The sequence below is a fragment of the Pseudophryne corroboree genome, chromosome 10 (genome assembly GCF_028390025.1).
Source record: "Pseudophryne corroboree isolate aPseCor3 chromosome 10, aPseCor3.hap2, whole genome shotgun sequence".
Taxonomy (NCBI): domain Eukaryota; kingdom Metazoa; phylum Chordata; class Amphibia; order Anura; family Myobatrachidae; genus Pseudophryne; species Pseudophryne corroboree.
Genome location: NC_086453.1, coordinates 172,849,221 through 172,868,264, shown reverse-complemented (window position 1 = coordinate 172,868,264; position 19,044 = coordinate 172,849,221). Strand labels below are relative to the sequence as shown.

Below are 19,044 nucleotides of genomic sequence, written 5' to 3'. Positions count from 1 at the left end.
AACCTATTGTAGTGCCAGTAGTTACTGACACATTCACTGAGTCAAAGTCTCTAGATGTGGTTAGGGCTTTGAATATCTATGTTGCTGGAACAGAGCCAATACGGAAAACAGAGGCCCTGTTTGTCCTGTATGCTCACAACAAGATTGGGCATTCTGCTTCCAAGCAGACTATTGCACTTTGGATCAGAAATACGATTCAGCAAGCCCATACTACGGCTGGATTGCCGTTACCGACATCGGTAAAGGCCCACTCCACTAGGAAGGTGACTCATCCTGGGCGGCTGCCCGGGGGGGTCTCTGCATTACAACTTTGCCGAGCAGCTTACCTGGTCGGTGTTAAACACATTCGCTAAGTTCTACAAGTTTGACACCTTGGCCGATGAGGACCTTAAGTTTGGTCAACCGGTGCTGCAGAGTCATCTGCACTCTCCCGCCCGTACTGGAGCTTTGGTATAAACCCCATGGTCTTGATGTCGTCCCCAGCATCCTCTAGGACGTATGAGAAATCAGGATTTTGATACCTACCGGTAAATCCTTTTCTCCTAGACCGTAGAGGATGCTGGGCACCCGTCCCAGTGCGTACTGTAACTGCAGTTTAGTTATTTAAGTTACACAAGTTGTGTTATCTTGGTTCAGCATGTTGCTGCAATTAGTTCGTGCCTGTTGGCGTGTGTTATGTTGAATGCCATGTGTGCGGCATGGTTGAGGGTGTGAGTTGGTATGTATCTCACCACTAGTTTAAAGTTAAATCCTTTCCTCGAAATGTCCGTCTCCCTGGGCATAGTTCCTACAACTGAGGTCTGGAGGAGGGGCATAGAGGGAGGAGCCAGTTCACACCCAATGAAAAGTCTTTAGAGTGCCCATATCTCCTGTGGATCCCGTCTATACCCCATGGTCTTGATGTTGTCCCCAGCATCCTCTACGGACTAGGAGAAAAAGGTTTTACCGGTAGGTATCAAAATCCTGTTTTTCTGCTGCGGGGTACCCTGGGCTCCACAGGGAAAGACATAGGGGTGTAGAGTAGGATCTTGATCCGAGGCACCAACAGGCTTAAAAGCTTTGACTGTTCCCAGACTGCATAGCGCCGCCTCCTCTATAACCCCGCCTCCCTGCACAGGAGCTCAGTTTTTAGTTAACCAGCCCAATGCAGTAGCAGGAAAAGAGACGACAACGGTTAGTAGCCACATACACCACACTCTCACGGCAGGAGAAGTGTCAGCGGCTAATGCCATACCAACCCACAGAAGCTAAGTGCGTCAGGGTGGGCGCCTTGTGGAGCCCAGTGTACCTTGCAGAAAGAGTTTTAACAAAGGTAAGTTCTTACCATAAAACTCATTTTCTGCTGCGGGGTACACTGAGCTCCACAAGGAGAGACATAGGGGATGTCCTAAAGCAGTTCCTTATGGGAGGGGACACACTGTAGCGGGCACAAGAACCCGGCGTCCAAAGGAAGCATCCTGGGAAGCGGCAGTATCGAAGGCATAGAACCTTATGAACATGTTCACTGATGACCACGTAGCCGCCTTGCACAGTTGTTCAAGGGTCGCACCACATAAGCATGTGCAATCACCATTCTAATCCATCTGGCCAAAGTCTGCTTGTGAGCAGGCCAGCATCGTTTGTGAAATCCAAACAGCACAAAGAGAGAATCGCATTTCCTAATAGAAGCAGTTCTCTTCACATAGATACGGAGAGCCCGTACCACATCCAAAGACCGCTCTTTGAGAGACAGATCAGGAGAAACAAGTGCCGGAACCACCATCTGCCGCCTCCTCTATAACCCCCCCCCCCCCCCCTCTCTGCACAGGAGCTCAGTTTTGTAGTTGGTGCCGCAGATAGCAGGCACATAACAGAGGGGCTGCGCTGGGCAGCCCTGAGAAGAGCTTTTTGGAAGAAAAGTGAAGACTTCAAGGGCAGCAGCAGTGTGTATATGTCTTTTGACATTCACTGCTGCAGCTCCATCTCTCCCCAGCGGCGCTGTACACTCCCGAGCCCTGGTTGCTGGGTAACTACAGCAGGAGGCTCCAGTTTTCTTCCATGGTCAGGCACACACGAGGTGGGCTCTCCGGGACCGCGTGACCACGCTTCGGGAGGTGGTGAGTGGGTCCCGCTTGCTGGACCGGTACTTTATCGCGATCCGGCACGGTCAGTGGGAGGCGGGCCGCACGCACTGGTGGTGGACACTGTGTCAGTACAGGCAATCTCACTAGATCACCTGGGCATGGATGCAGGTCAGGTTTTCTCTTAAAGCCATTTTAATAGTAGCCCACAGTACCTGTTGGTTTTGCCAGCAGGGGGATAAGACTTAGACCTGGAGCTGCATATCTGTCTTTTTCTCACTCCCTGTCAGTGTCTGGGCGCCATTTCTCTCAGCTGCACTGTTCCTGGGACTGCTTGGGCAAATCCTCCTGTGTAAAGCCGCCTGGTTGTCAGCGCTGTGACTTTACATGACACTTAAGTATTCTACCTGCCTATTAGACAGTGTTAGTTAAGAAAGAGTGCATTTAGTCAGGGTTCTCTGGTACAATTACCCTGTGATATACATCCAGTTCTTACTGTGCAGTGTTATATCTATTGACTACATAGCTATATCAGCTGGTCCAGTGCAGTATTATTGTTGGTAAAAACCTCTGCATTGTATAACTGTGACTATATGTGTGTGCATTAGCTTGCTGAGTGGTTTCCATTTCGTGTCTCTCACTCAACTTGCTATCCCTATATTCTATAACCTGAGGGGGCTTGGTGCCTCAGGTCTTATAATAATATAGGATATTCACAAGATATACTCTAATACGTATTTTTCTCTGTGATTTAGTCACCGTATCTCTCCTGTGTCCCTGCTTGTGCTGACTACACTGCGCAGGGGTTTGGGTAAGAGGTATTGTGCTGCTGCCAACTGTACTGTGTTACCTGATACTGCAAGTTATATCATGTCTGCTTCTGACGGTAATGGTTCTGGGGCGGAACACACTGCTGGTGTTGCTGAAGCCACAGATCCATATGAGGAGAATTTAGCAGCTGTGGGTTCTGGTTCTGGGGGCTCCTTGCCCTGCAGTGGACTGTGGCAACGGAGGTCCATAATGACCTACCGTGGGCTGCTTTTTCCACACTTCTGCATACGCTAGTTAATAAATTAACACCCCCTATGGGACCCCCTATGCCTGTACAACCATATGTGGTCCCTGCAGCTAATCCGCCGTGGGCGGACAATTTATCTGCTCAGTTGAAGAAGTTGAACCAGTCCCTGACTACTAAAAAGTCTGACCCTCGCTCGCTTAAGCCCAAGGGGTCCTCTAAGCGAGCTCTTATCTCCTCACAATCCACTGCTGTCACTGACGCCTCGTCTGATGAAGATGGCACTTACACTGACCCCACAGATTCTGACTCAAATACTGCTGATGGGGAGGGTGGTTTACATGTGGATGTTCCTGATCTTTTGGAGGCTATTAAGTTGACTTTACAGATTACGGATGATTCCGAGCCATCCGTCCCTCCTAAGAAACCAGATAGGTTCAAGCGTCAGAAGGTGGTTAAACAAGTTTTACCTCACTCTGACCACCTAGTGGATATACGTCAGGTACCCTGGGAAAACCCGGGTAAGAAGTTTGTGCCTCAAAAGAAGATGCTGGCTCGCTATCCCTTCGCGCCAGAGCTGTCTAAAAATTGGTAAACACCACCTCCAGTAGACTCACATGTGGCTAGGATGGTGGTTTCCTCAGCTCTACCTGTCACTACCGTCACGTCTCTAAAAGAGCCTACGGATAAACGTGTGGAGGGTTGTCTAAAAGCGATTTACACCCTCACGGGTGCTGCACAAAGGCCCACTATTGCAGCAACATGGGCTGCAGAGGCTATTGAAGCATGGGCCTTGGAGTTAGAAGCTGAAATCTCTTCTGACCATGCTAGACAATGCTTGTCATATAGTGTCACAGCTTCTCGATATATTAAAGAGGCGGCTTCTGATGCCGGTATCCTAGCAGCCAAGGCCTCTACTACATCAGTCCTGGCTCGCCGGATTTTGTGGCTGAGAACCTGGTCTGTGGATCTGGACTCTAGAAAAACCCTGGAGATACTCCCTTTCAAGGGAGATATTCTGTTTGGGGAGGACTTAAATAAGATTGTGGCTGACTTGGCTACGGCCAAAACTGCCTGTCTTCCAAGTACCGCTCCTTCTGTCTCGAAGGCTAAAGGTACTTCCTTTTCGCCCCTTTCGTCCTTCAGCTAAAGCAAAAGGTCAGGCGTACAACAAGCAGGCCCGCACTTCCAAACCTGGTAAGCCAAAGCCCAAAAGAGCCTGGGCGGCCCGTCAGCCAGCTTCCAAGACCGATAAGCCTGCCGCATGACGGGGCGGGCCTCCCCCTGGGGGATCCCAGGGTGGCTGGCCGGCTTCTAGGGTATACCCAGGAATGGTTGAAGACCACTTCAGATGCCTGGGTACGGAAGTCGTCACTGAAGGTTACGCCATAGCCTTCAAAAACCGACCCCCTCATCGATTTTTCTGGACAGAAGTCCCGTTGGACCAGACAAAGGCAAACACTCTACATTCGGTGGTACAGACCCTCCTGGATACAGGAGTCGTAGTACAGGTGCCTCTTGTGCAGAGGGGCCGGGGGTACTATTCTCCGCTGTTTCTAGTCCCGAAACCGAATGGGTCCTCCCGGCCCATTCTCAACCTCAAAGGCATTGAACAGGTTTGTGAAGGTTTCCAAGTTTCGTATGGAAACCCTTCGTTCTATAGTTCTGGCCTTGGAACCTGGGGACTACATGGTCTCCCTGGACATACAGGATGCTTACCTGCATATTCCTATAGCAGCGTCACATCAGCAATACCTGAGGTTTGCAATTGGCAACCTCCTTTACCAGTTTCTGACGTTACCTTTTGGTTAAACTACGGCTCCGCAAGTCTTCACCAAAGTTATGGCGGTAATGACGGTGGTACTCCGCCGTCAAGGGGTCCGGATACTGCCGTATCTGGACGACTTGTTAATCCTGGCAAATTCCCCAGAACTTCTCCTAAGTCATCTGGATATGACTGTCCAGTTTCTACAAGCCCACGGGTGGCTCATCAACTGGAAGAAATCCTCCCTGGTCCCTGCTCAGAGCATGGTGCATCTGGGAGCGCTATTGGACACTCACAACCAGAGGTTGTTCTTGTCTCAGGAGAAAGTCCTGACGCTTCAGGACAGGATTCGTTGCTTCCTTTCACGTCTGCATGTGTCGATACATTCGGCGATGCAGGGGCTGGGCCTCATGGTGTCAGCATTCGACATGGTGGAGTATGCTCAATTCCATTCTCGCCCCCTCCAGAAGCTGATTCTAGCCAAGTGGGACGGAAAAACTAGTAGCAAAGGAAAGCAAAGCGAATTCCAAAAAATTCTTTAAATACATTAATAGCAAGAGATTAAAGAAGGAGAGTATAGGCCCTTTAAAAGACAAGTTGGGAGTCTTAAGCAAAAATGATAATGACATAGCGGACACACTAAATGAGTTTTTTTCAACAGTATTCATTCGTGAGAACCCAATTCAGGGACTAACGCACAATCTCAATAATGAGAATATCACACTGATAGGTACTTATTTAAGCGAGGAAGTAGTCTGTGACCGATTAAAACATTTAAAGATTAATAAATCACCAGGGCCCGATGGTATTCATCCAAGGGTTCTAATGGAGCTTCACTCTGAACTGGCAAAACCGCTATCTTTGATCTTTAAGGATTCAGTTATATCAGGTATGGTTCCCAAAGACTGGCTTATAGCGGAAGTAGTGCCTATATTCAAAAAGGGAAGTAAAGCTGAACCAGGTAATTATAGACCAGTTAGTCTTACATCTATAGTGGGGAAAGTATTGGAAGGTATTCTAAGAGATAGTATTCAGAAGTTCCTTAACCAATAAGGTCATTAAAAGGAATCAACATGGGTTTATGAAGGACAGATCCTGTCAAACCCACTTACTTGGCTTTTATGCAACAGTAAGCGCAAACCTAGATCAGGGTAAAGACGTGGATGTAATCTTTTTAGACTTTGCCAAAGCGTTCGATACTGTACCACACTGTTATGCACACCAGTGCCAGCAGGAATGTACTGGTGTCTGAACGGAGAGGGATGCAAAACAAATGAACTCACAGACAGACTGGGGAATATGACATTACATACATAGAAGGTGATAGGGTAACAAAATAAACACAAAGTGAACAGAGAAGCCCAAAGGCTAAGAAACTGGGTGTCTCCCTAGTATTAGGAATGCTCAGATGGAAAGAAGCGAGATGTGATTTAATACGTAGAGAACCGGAAATGCTGTTGCTAAGGGCAACAGCAAAACCCTAAAGGGTTACCAACGGGTGTGGCCGTAAACTCCTTGGTCAGAGATGGAATAATAGACACAAGGAGACTCTCCACAATCCTAGTCCTCACTTGCAGTGCACTGGTACAGCTTACTGCCACTAAACTGACACCTGAACACCTTGCACAGTGAGAAAGGATTTTGGCAGGCAAGTCTGAGAATACAGCCGCAAACTTGCTAGGTTCACAGAGTAGCAAAAGAACCCCAGCAGGTTAAACGACTGACTCCAGTCTTACTGCTAGGTCTGGATTGGCAGAGTGTAATACCAAATCCCAAGGCCTATTTGCAGTAAGCAACAAACAAATACAAAGTTTACACAGTACTAGCTAGCTTTCAGGAACTGACTAACCAACTAAGATTCAGCAGCATCTGCCTAACCTGAGAAGAGGGTTTATATAGCAGGTGCTGTCCACGCCCCACTCAGACCTCACAGACTGTGAGCACAAAAACCAGCACCAGATCCCCTGCCGTGCACAGAGCCTGTAACCACTGCACAGCAAAAAGACCCAAACCGGAGTATCAGCTACGCTCAGGTTACTCCGCTAGCACTTGTCTCCCGGTTGCCATGACTACGTGGCAGCACAGAGCAGGAGACCCTAACAGTACCCCCCCCTCTGACGAGGGGTCAAAAAAACCCTACCACCGGGTTTATCGGGGAACTGCGAGAAGAAAGAGCGTAACAGTCTGGGGGCATGAAGATCACAACTGCGCACCCACGACTGCTCCTCCGGGCCATACCCCTTCCAGTGCACCAAAAATGACAGCCGACCCCGAACCATCTTGGAGTCAAGAATCCTTTCAACAACAAACTCCCTCTGGCCACGTATCAGAAGAGGGGAAGGTCTTCAACTGGAAGAAGGATTACTAATCGCCCGTTTTAAAAGGGAACAATGAAATGTTTTATTGATACCCAAAGAACGGGGTAGATCTAACTGAAATGCCACCGGATTGATAACCCTAGTGATCTTATAAGGACCGATGAACCGGGGGCCTAACTTATGAGATGGCTGTCTCAACTTCAAATTCTTGGTAGACAACCAGACGAAGTCTCCTAATTTGAAGCTGCAGGGTCTTTTCCGTTTATCAAAAACCCTTTTGGTCACTAATGACACAGACACAAGGGCTTTCTTCACTTTCCTCCAAATACCTCTAAGGACTGAAACCACAGAGGAACCACCAGGCGTGGAGTCCTGGGGGTCAAAAGAATTGGCCTTAGGATGATGCCCATACACACAAAGGAAGGGAGAGATCCCTGTAGCAGAGTGAGCCGCGTTGTTATAGGCAAACTCCGCCATGGACAGATGAGCAACCCAGTCAGTCTGACACTTGGAGACATAACACCTGAGGAACTGCTCCAAGGACTGGTTTACCCTTTCAGTCTGCCCATTAGACTGCGGATGGTAGCCTGACGACAAGCTGACAGAAATCTGGAGATCGGAACAAAATGCCCTCCAGAATTTGGCCACAAACTGGGATCCGCGGTCAGAGACCACATCAAGTGGCAACCCGTGGAGGCGCACAACATGCAGCATAAATAATTCAGACAGGCGTCTGGCCGATGGCATCCCAACCAATGGAACGAAGTGCGCCATCTTCGAAAACCTGTCAACGACAACCCAGATGGCTGTCATCCCCGAGGATTTGGGCAAGTCCACCACAAAATCCATTGAAATGTGGGTCCATGGCTTAGATGGAATAGAGAGTGGATGTAATGGGCCAACAGGAACCCCTCTAGGAGTCTTATTTCGGGCACAGATGTCACATGCCCGAACCCACTGATCCACATCCCTAGCCACCAAGGGCCACCACACTGCCCTAGATAGCAACTCCCGAGTTCTGGCAATACCCGGGTGACCTGCCGACTTCTTGGCATGGAATTCCAGGAACACTCGCTGTCTTAACCTAGGAGGCACACACAAAAGACCTACCGGAAGGTCTGGAGGAGCCTGCTCCTGTGCTCTAAGGACTAATGACAAGAGGTCCTGGATAATGCCCACTTTAATACATGATGGGGACACAATGGGCAATGGCTCCTCGGTGGTCTCCTGGATTGGAGCAAAACTCCGCGAGAGCGCATCAGCCTTGATGTTTTTTGACCCAGGGCGATATGTTATCAAAAAATTAAAGCGAGCAAAAAACAAAGCCCATCGTGCCTGCCTGGCATTGAGGCGCTTCGCTGACTCTAAATATGCCAAATTCTTATGGTCGGTGAAAATTGAGACCACAAACTTAGCCCCCTCAAGCCAGTGTCTCCACTCCTCGAGTGCATCCTTAATAGCCAACAATTCCCGGTTACCCACGTCATAATTCATCTCGGCAGGCGAAAATTTACGGGAAAAGTAAGCACAGGGATAAAGGCGATTATCAGACACCCCTATCTGAGAGAGCACTGCCCCAATACCCATCTCAGAGGCATCCACCTCCACCACAAAAGGACGCTCTGGATCTGGGTGTCGCAGCACCTTGGCCGAGACAAATGCCCTTTTGAGATGGGCAAAAGCCGCTTTGGCCTCACAAGACCCAGTGAGCATGATCCGCCCCTTTCTTAGTGAGTGCCACCAAGGGCGCCACTATAGACGAAAATCCAGCGATAAATCGTCTATAAAAATTCGCAAAGCCCAGAAAACGCTGAAGCGCCTTCAAACTAGTGGGCTGCACCCAATCCAGGACTGCCTGTACCTTGGAACCCTCCATTTGGAAACCTTCTGGGGAGATAATATATCCTAGAAATGCGATTTGCTGAACTTCAAATTCGCACTTCTCCAGCTTCGCCCCAAGCCGGTGGTCTCTGAGTTTCTGGAGGACTAAGCGTACATGCTTCCGATGTTCCTCCAGGGAATGGGAGAAGATTAGGATGTCATCTAAGTATACAACTAAGAATCTATCCAAATATTCCCTGAGCACATCGTTCATGAAGTCCTGGAAGACTGCCGGGGAATTACAGAGCCCAAAAGGCATCACCAAATATTCATAATGCCCTGAGTGGGTATTAAAGGCAGTCTTCCATTCATCCCCCTCTCTTATTCGGATTAGATTGTACGCACCGCGTAGGTCAATCTTAGAAAAAATGGTGGCAGTACGAAGCTGGTCAAACAAGACCGAAATGAGAGGCAGTGGGTATGAGTTTTTAATCGTGATACGGTTCAATTCCCTGAAGTCGATGCAGGGTCGCAACGAACCGTCCTTTTTACCCACGAAGAAGAACCCCGACCCAACTGGAGACTGTGAAGGTCTGATAAATCCCTTAGCCAAGTTCTCCTGAATGTACTCTGCCATAGCCTGAGTCTCAGGACGTGACAGGGAGTACAACCTGCTCTTGGGAAGCTTAGCATTCGGCAACAAAACAATGGCACAGTCATAGGGGCGATAGGGAGGTAGTACCTCTGCAACTCTTTTGGAGAACACGTCCGCAAAATCTGCATAACATCCTGGCAATCCTGGCAAACTTAACTGCGAAAGCCTGACTGGAAGGCTCAAGCAACTCCTGAAACAATCAGTACCCCAACTAAGAATCTCCCCAGAGACCCAGTCAAATTGAGGATTGTGGGCCCTTAACCAGGGTAACCCCAACACCAATGGGGCAAAAGTACAGACAGTCACATAAAAGGACAATTTTTCAGAGTGTGTGGCTCCAATAGACAAAGAAATCTGGCTAGTGCAAGAGGTATTTTACCCTGGGATAATGGTTCCCCGTTTAACCCACAAATCTCAATTTCCGATGCCAAGGGTACTAAGGGAACAGAGTGTTTCAGGGCGAATTGGCGGTCCATAAAAACCCCATCGGCCCCACTGTCCACAAAGGCCTCAGTCTTGACAGTTTGACCGAGGATCTTCAAGGTCACCGGAATGATAAAAGTCTTCTTGGGAAATTCTGACTTCTGGCCTGACAGGATATTTCCCATCACCCTCAGGCCCTGAAGTTTTCCGGCTTTTCTGGGCATGATACTACCACATGACCTTTATTCCCACAGTACAAACATAACCCCTGCTGTCTCCTCCGCGTCTTCTCACGCGAGGAGAGGCGGGTAGCCCCAATCTGCATAGGCTCCTCGGAAAATTCCTCAGAGTCTGAGGTTCCCTTGGGAAAGAAGGAAACCTCAGTCTCCCTTTCAAGCCTGCGCTCTCTCAGCCGTCTATCCACCCGAATGGATAACTGCATGAGCTGATCCAAGCTATCAGGCAAGGGATATTGTACCAGTTGGTCTTTTAACTGGTTAGAAAGACCTCTTCGGTACTGGTGTCTCAGGGCTGGGTCATTCCACTGGGTATCATGGGCCAACCTCCGAAACTCCGTACAATAAACCTCAACTGGCCTTCGCCCTTGCTTAAGGATCGAAATCTGAGCCTCGGCTGAGGCCGTCTTGTCAGGGTCATCATACAACATGCCCAGTGCCGTAAAAAAAGCATCAACACTTTTAAGCGACGGACAGTCAGGCTGCAACCCATATGCCCAGACCTGTGGGTCTCCTTGTAGCAAGGAAATCACTATGCCCACCCGCTGAATCTCCGACCCAGAAGACTGAGGCCTAAGCTGGAAATATAGCTTGCAGCTCTCCTTGAAACAAAAGAACTGCGAGCGATCTCCAGAAAAACGATCCGGGAGATTTACTTTCGGCTCCTTAACCCCTGAAGGCACTGCTGCTGCGGGAGCTCCGCCAGCGGCCTGCGAGGTGTGCATTTTAATGGACAAATCATTAAATTGTCGAGTCAGGACCTGCACCTGATCGACCACCTGTTGCAAAGTATTTTGAGGGGTATGCTCCATATTCCCACAAAATTTCAACAGGATTATTAGGCTGCTGAATATGTTATGCACACCAGTGCCAGCAGGAATGTACTGGTGTCTGAACGTAGAGGGATGCAAAACAAATTAACTCAGACAGACTGGGGAATATGACATTACATACATAGAAGGTGATAGGGTAACAAAATAAACACAAAGTGAACAGAGAAGCCCAAAGGCTAAGAAACTGGGTGTCTCCCTAGTATTAGGAATGCTCAGATGGAAAGAAGCGAGATGTTGTGATTTAATACGTAGAGAACCCGAAATGCTGTTGCTAAGGGCAACAGCAAAACCCTAAAGGGTTACCAACGGGTGTGGCAGTAAACTCCTTGGTCAGAGATGGAATAATAGACACAAGGAGAGTCTCCACAATCCTAGTCCTCACTTGCAGTGCACTGGTTCAGCTTACTGCCACTAAACTGAACACCTTGCACAGTGAGAGAGGATTTTGGCAGGCAAGTCTGAGAATACAGCCGCAAACTTGCTAGGTTCACAGAGTAGCAAAAGAACCCCAGCAGGTTAAACGACTGACTCCAGTCTTACTGCTAGGTCTGGATTGGCAGAGTGTAATACCAAATCCCAAGGCCTATTTGCAGTAAGCAACAAACAAATACAAAGTTTACACAGTACTAGCTAGCTTTCAGGAACTGACTAACCAACAAAGATTCAGCAGCATCTGCCTAACCTGAGAAGAGGGTTTATATAGCAGGTGCTGTCCACGCCCCACTCAGACCTCACAGACTGTGAGCACAAAAACCAGCACCGGATCCCCTGCCGTGCACAGAGCCTGTAACCACTGCACAGCAAAAGACCCGAACCGGAGTATCAGCTACGCTCAGGTTACTCCGCTAGCACTTGTCTCCCGGTTGCCATGACGACGTGGCAGCACAGAGCAGGAGACCCTAACACACACATGAGACTTATCTACAAACTACAAGAATCAGGGCTAGGAAGCACAATATGCACTTGGGTCAAAAACTGGTTAGACAATAGGAAGCAGCGCGTTGTGGTTAATGGATCTTTTTCAACTTGGACTGAAGTGCTAAGTGGTGTGCCGCAAGGCTCAGTATTAGGACCGCTATTGTTCAATATTTTCATTAACGACCTAACAGAAGGTCTAGAGAGCATGGTGTCAATTTTTGCAGATGATACCAAATTGTGTAATGCTATAAATACAGAGGAGGATGCCGAGTCTCTTCAGAACGACTTAGTTAAATTAGAAGCATGGGCAGCCAAATGGAGAATGCGCTTCAACACAGACAAGTGTAAGGTAATGCACTGTGGTAACAAGAACATAAATTACACCTACCTACTAAATGGGGTAAAATTAGGGGATTCTGTACTGGAAAAGGACTTAGGTGTCCTCATAGATAGCAAGCTAAGCAGTAGTACCCAAAGTAGGACTGCAGCAAAGAAGGCTAATAAGATATTAGCATGCATAAAACGGGGTATTGATGCTAGGGACGAGAGTATTATACTCCCGTTATATAAATCACTAGTGAGGCCACACCTTGAATACTGTGTACAATTCTGGGCACCGTACTACAAAAAGGATATCCTGGAGCTTGAAAAGGTACAGAGAAGGGCGACCAAACTAATTAAGGGCATGGAGACGATGGAATACAAGGAAAGGCTTGAAAGACTAGGCATGTTTACATTGGAAAAGCGGAGACTAAGAGGGGATATGATCAACATCTACAAATATATAAGGGGACAATACACAGAGCTTGCGCGGGACCTGTTTTTGGTTAGATCAACACAGAGGACTCGTGGACACTCGCTCAGGTTAGAGGAGAGGAGATTCCGCACAATACGGCGTAAAGGCTTTTTCACGGTAAGGACAATACATGTTTGGAATTCCCTGCCCGAGGGAGTTGTAATGGCGGAATCTGTCAACACCTTTAAGAATGGGTTAGATAAATTCCTAATGGATAAGGATATCCAGGGGTATGGTGCATAGTCATGCATTATAGTTACTATAAATAGGGATAAAATGTACCGGCTGACAGCAGCATCAGTCAGAAATTTTAGTCAAATCATCATGCATAGGAGACCACAAATAGGTTGAACAATTGTCTTTTTTTCAACCTCAGATACTATGTTACTGGATCAGTTCTCACATGATCTCATTGACTCCCGAGGTCCGTCTGTCGCTGCTATGGTGGCTCCAGGACCGACAATTGTGCAGGGGCCATCCATTCTGGATATCCAACTGGGTCCTGTTGACGACAGATGCCAGTCTAAGAGGTTGGGGCGCAGAGTTTGAGCAACACTCCCTTCAGGGTCGGTGGACCAAGGAGGAATCTCTCCTCTCGATCAACATTCTGGAATTGCGGGCGGTCGTCAATGCGTTGAACCTGGCCCAGCATTTAATTCAGAACCATCCTGTTCAGGTACAGTCGGACAACGCCACCACAGTGGCTTACATAAATCATCAAGGCGGCACTCGAAGTCGCTTGGCAATGAAGGAAGTCTCACGGATTCTACATTGGGCGGAACGCCATCTACCGGCCATATCGGCAATATTCATTCCGGGAGTCCTGAATTTGGAAGCAGACTTTCTCAGTCGTCAGAACGTACATGCCGGCGAGTGGGGCCTCCATCCAGAAGTGTTTCAACTACTAGTGGAAAAGTGGGGCCTTCCAGACGTGGATCTGATGGCGTCTCGACACAATCACAAGGTTCCGGTCTTCGGAGCAAGGACAAGGGATCCTCAAGCAGCATTCATGGATGCGCTGGCGGTGCCGTGGAGGTTTCGGCTGCCGTACGTGTTCCCTTCTGTGTCACGCCTGCCCAGGGTAATTCGGAAGTTCAAGCAAGAAAAAGGAAATCTGCTTCTCATAGCTCCAGCGTGGCCCAGACGGCACTGGTTCTCAGACCTGCAGGGCCTATCGTCAGAGCGTCCAATTCTACTTCCACAACGCCCAGACCTCCTCCTTCAGGGCCCCTGTGTCTACCAGGACCTAGCCCGGCTGTCTTTGACGGCGTGGCTCTTGAAGCTTCCGTCTTAAGGGCTAAAGGGTTTTCTGAGACGGTCATTCAAACTATGTTGCGGTCCCGGAAACCAGCTTCGGCTCGAATTTACTATAGGGTCTGGCATTCTTACTTTGTTTGCTGCGCTTTTAACGATTATGACGCTTCCGAGTTTAGTATAGCCAAGTTGTTGGCTTTTCTTCAGCAGGGCCTGGACTTAGGCCTGTGTCTGGCCTCCCTCAAGGTTCAAATATCTGCCTTGTCGGTGTGGTTTCAGAGAAAAATTGCAACCTTACCAGATGTGCATACCTTTACTCAGGGTGTGTTGCGTATCCAACCTCCCTATGTCCCACCTGTGGCTACTTGGGACTTGTCGGTGGTTTTGGAGGCGCTACAAGAGTCTCCGTTTGAACCTCTTGGTTCAGCTGATCTTAAGTGGCTTTCCCTTAAGGTGGTGTTTCTGCTGGCTATTGCCTCAGCTAGAAGAGTGTCGGATTTGGGTGCCTTGTCCTGTAGTTCCCCATATCTGATATTTCACCATGACCGGGCGGTTCTTAGGACTCGTCCCGGATATTTACCTAAGGTGGTTTCTTCGTTCCACCTTAACCAGGAGATTGTGGTTCCGGCACTTGTTTCTCCTGATCTGTCTCCCAAAGAGCGGTCTTTGGATGTGGTACGGGCTCTCCGTATCTATGTGAAGAGAACTGCTTCTATTAGGAAATCTGATTCTCTCTTTGTGCTGTTTGGATTTCACAAACGGGGCTGGCCTGCTCACAAGCAGACTTTGGCCAGATGGATTAGAATGGTGATTGCACATGCTTATGTGGTGCGACCCTTGAACAACTGTGCAAGGTGGCTACGTGGTCATCAGTGAACATGTTCATAAGGTTCTATGCATTCGATACTGCCGCTTCCCAGGATGCTTCCTTTGGACGCCGGGTTCTTGTGCCCGCTACAGTGCGTCCCCTCCCATAAGGAACGGTTTTAGGACATCCCCTATGTCTTTCCTTGTGGAGCTCAGTGTACCCCGCAGCAGAAAACGAGTTTTATGGTAAGAATTTACCTTTGTTAAAACTCTTTCTGCAAGGTACACTGGGCTCCACAAGGCGCCCACCCTGACGCACTTAGCTTCTTTGGGTTGGTATGGCATTAGCCGCTGACACTTCTCCTGCCGTGAGAGTGTGGTGTATGTGGCTACTAACCGTTGTCGTCTCTTTTCCTGCTACTGCATTGGGCTGGTTAACTAAAAACTGAGCTCCTGTGCAGGGAGGCGGGGTTATAGAGGAGGCGGCGCTATGCATTCTGGGAACAGTCAAAGCTTTTCAGCCTGTTGGTGCCTCGGATCAAGATCCCACTCTACACCCCTATGTCATGACATCCATAGATATATTTACGTCTGAGTCTGGGACACAGATTTATACAACCTTACTATATATATATATATATATATACACACACATGTATAGCCCTTATGCATCTCATTATCATGCAAAAAATTTTACCAGTCAGATATTTGTGGTGCCGACAGGGCCACCCACACACGTCTGTGTCCCCCATTTAGTTTTCTCTTGGGAAAAACATTCATCTACCGACATGTTGACACACATGTACCAAGTACCATCAGGAGTCGGTGGTGCCGACTTTGTGGGAAGAGCACTCATACCGACATACGTGTACCAAACACCCACCGACATTACACTGGGCTATAGGGGACATACCCACAGTAAGTCTGTCAGGTAGACACAGAGGGAGTTTGCCAGCTCACAACGGGATCCGGTCTGAAGATCGACAGTGTCTAGGTCGACAATGTTTAGGTTGACCACTATAGGTCGACAGTCACTAGGTCGACAGGGTTTCTAGGTCGACAGGTCTAAAGGTCGACATGAGTTTTTCCCATATTTTTTTTTTGTGTGGATTTTTTCATACTTAACGATCCACGTGGACTACGATTGGAATGGTAAAGTGTGCCGAGCGAAGCGGTAGCGGAGCGAAGGCACCATGCTCGAAGCATGGCGAGCGAAGCGGTGCACTAATTTGGGATCCCGGTCACTCTACGAAGAAAACGACACCAAAAAAAAAAAAAATCCTCATGTCGACCTTTACACCTGTCAACCTAGCACATGTCGACCTAGAAACCCTGTCGACCTTCCATCCATGTCGACCTAGTGACTGTCGACCTATAGTGGTCGACCTAGATACTGTCGATAAAACGAACCACACCCCTCACAACCCAGCGCTCAATCCCGGTTCTGAAACCCTTATATAATGCCTCAGACCTGTAGCGCTTTTATAATTAACTTATATTGCACCAAATCAACTGTGCCCCCCCGCCCCACCCCCTGTTTTCTCCCTGTTATATGTACAATAGTGTGAGGAAGGACCAGCGTCTCTACAGCTCTTGGAGAGAAAATGGCGCTGATGTGAGCTGTGAGGGCTAAGCCCCGCCCCCTTAATGGCACGCTTCAGCCCCGCTATTTTCTTAAAATATTTATACTGGCGGGGGTCCGGAATTAGTGCCTTGGCACTTAAATCACTCTCTGCCAGACTGATATGAGGGCTATATGCTGCCCAGGGCGCCCCCCCCGCCCTGCACCCTGTAGTGCCGCTGTGTGTGGGAGCATGGCGCGCAGCGCGGTGCCTCAAAGCTGTCACTGAAGTCTTCTGATCTTCTTCTACTCACCTGTCTTCTGACTTCTGGCTCTGCAAGGGGGGTGACGGCGGGCTCTGGGAATGAACCCCTAGGCTTACCTAGTGTTCCAAACCCTCAGGAGCTAATGGTGTCCTGTAGCCAAAGAAGCAGAGCCTTTAAACTCACAGAAGTAGATCTGACTTCTCTCCCCTAAGTCCCACGAAGCAGGGAGACTGTTGCCAGCAGTTCTCCCTGAAAATAAAAAAAACCTAACATAAGTATTTTCAGAGAAACTCAGTAGAGCTCCTCAGTGTGCATCCAGTCTGCCTGGGCACAGATTCTAAACTGGAGTCTGGAGGAGGGGCATAGAGGGAGGAGCCAGTTCACACCCATTCAAAGTCTTAAAGTGCCCATGTCTCCTGCGGATCCCGTCTATACCCCATGGTTCTTGATGTGACCCCAGCATCCTCTAGGACGTATGAGAAATAAGTGTAATTTCTCTCTGCTCTGCAAAGCTAGTGCACTAATACCTACAAATAAAAAACATAAAAAGAAATTAATGACCAAAAATATACATGGGCTGCGTGACAAAACTGATCCGGACACACTTGAGGAGCTGGACATATACAGACATGCAAAGGATAGATATTTATCACAGATTGCTCCACTATTATTATTTATTATTATTATTATTATTATTATTATTATTTACAGTTATTTACAGTTTTTTCACTAATGAAAAATACAGTGCAGTGCTGAATATCAGCGTATGGATATGGCACTACAGAATACTGAACAATGTAGCAAGCCCTGACAAGTGGTCCATTGCACATTAAATAGTAGTTCTGTTTTAATACATTAATACTGCAGGGCAGAGTACGAAATCACCGGAATGGCAGGCACCCGTTGATAACATGCCTTACAACTGAAAGTTCCCCTGGTGCGCTGGATAAAATGATCCCTACATTAAGTAGAAATTTGAACACAGAAAGATTTGCTCAGCATCTCCAACACGCAAAGAAAAGCACATTTCAGAGTTCTACACAGCTCTCTAAAATACAAAACAAAATCATTACATTCGGTGATAGTCTTAGGACACACAGCACTATAAAAAAAAAATTACAATGAGCAACATCTTTAGGTCACTTCAGGTGTCAATCACCTATCTCCAAGGCATAGTGGTATCGCCGATGGTTACCATGCAAAAGAGCTAGGGTTCGAAATCAGCGAAGGACACGCTTGTATTGTATAGCTTTTATTTATTATTCCCCCTAATTTTCCAAAAACACGTTCTGTCAAACTTTGCATACAGACTCAGGCATGCACACAGATGTACAGTCAAAATTAGAAAAGAAATGTAGTTGCTACTTTTTACACAAATATACAATACAAGTGTGACTTTTCAAATTACAAGATTCTTATCTTTAGGAGACCGAGTTTACTGTACTTCTTCCCGGGTCACCCCATTGCGTTAATAGGCAGCCTCCCCCATCCCCAATCCCACCCCCGTGAGACTTGTGATTTCACAGATTGGGTGTACTGCTTAGCAAATTACATCATGAGCCATTCATTTATATACAGTAGTGTACCGATCATGTTGTGTTTGTCATTTACTAAGCAGTGCACAAAGTCCAGGAAATCATGAGTTTCACAGGGGGTGGAGAAGGCTGCCTATTAAAGCAATGGGGTGGCACGGGAAGAAGTACAGTAAACTCCGTCTCGTAAAGATAAGACTCTCGTAATTTGAAAAGTCACACTAGTATATTTGTGTAAAAAGTAGCATCTACGGTTTTGCCCTAATTTTGTCTGTATATCTGTGTGTATGTCTGAGTCTGTATACAAAGTATGACAGAACTTGTTTTGCGAAAATTTGAAAAAACTGAATGCTAATTTTTACACAAATATACAAGTTTGTCTTTACAAATTGCGAGAGTGTTATCTTTATGAGACTGAGTTTACTGTACTTCTTCCTGGGCCTCCCCGTTGCTTTAATAGGCTGCCTCCCCCACCACTAATCTCACCCACAGTAAGACTTGGGATTTCACAACTGGGTGTACTGCTTAGTGGCATCTTTTCTTGCTGTAAATGCATCTTATACACATCGCTATGCAAATAGGACGCACAAGCTTCTGCTGATTAAAATTGTGTGGCATGCCTATATTCAGTGTGAGACTGCGGATGTATCTGCTAACGAAATTCTACATTACAGTGTTTTCTTGGAGATCACTGTAACGTTGCATTTCGTATGCAGATACAGCCGGACTCGCACACACAGAATATAGGCATGTTGCATATCATTTTAATCAGCAGAAGGTGCTT

The 19,044-nt window shown here is 47.7% G+C and overlaps 1 protein-coding gene across 3 annotated transcripts in view; it reads left to right on the top strand.

The window, feature by feature from the left end:
• The window catches only part of FOXJ3 (forkhead box J3), an 886,133-nt gene that overhangs the window by 675,746 nt on the left and 191,343 nt on the right, over positions 1–19,044 (top strand). The window lies entirely within an intron of this gene.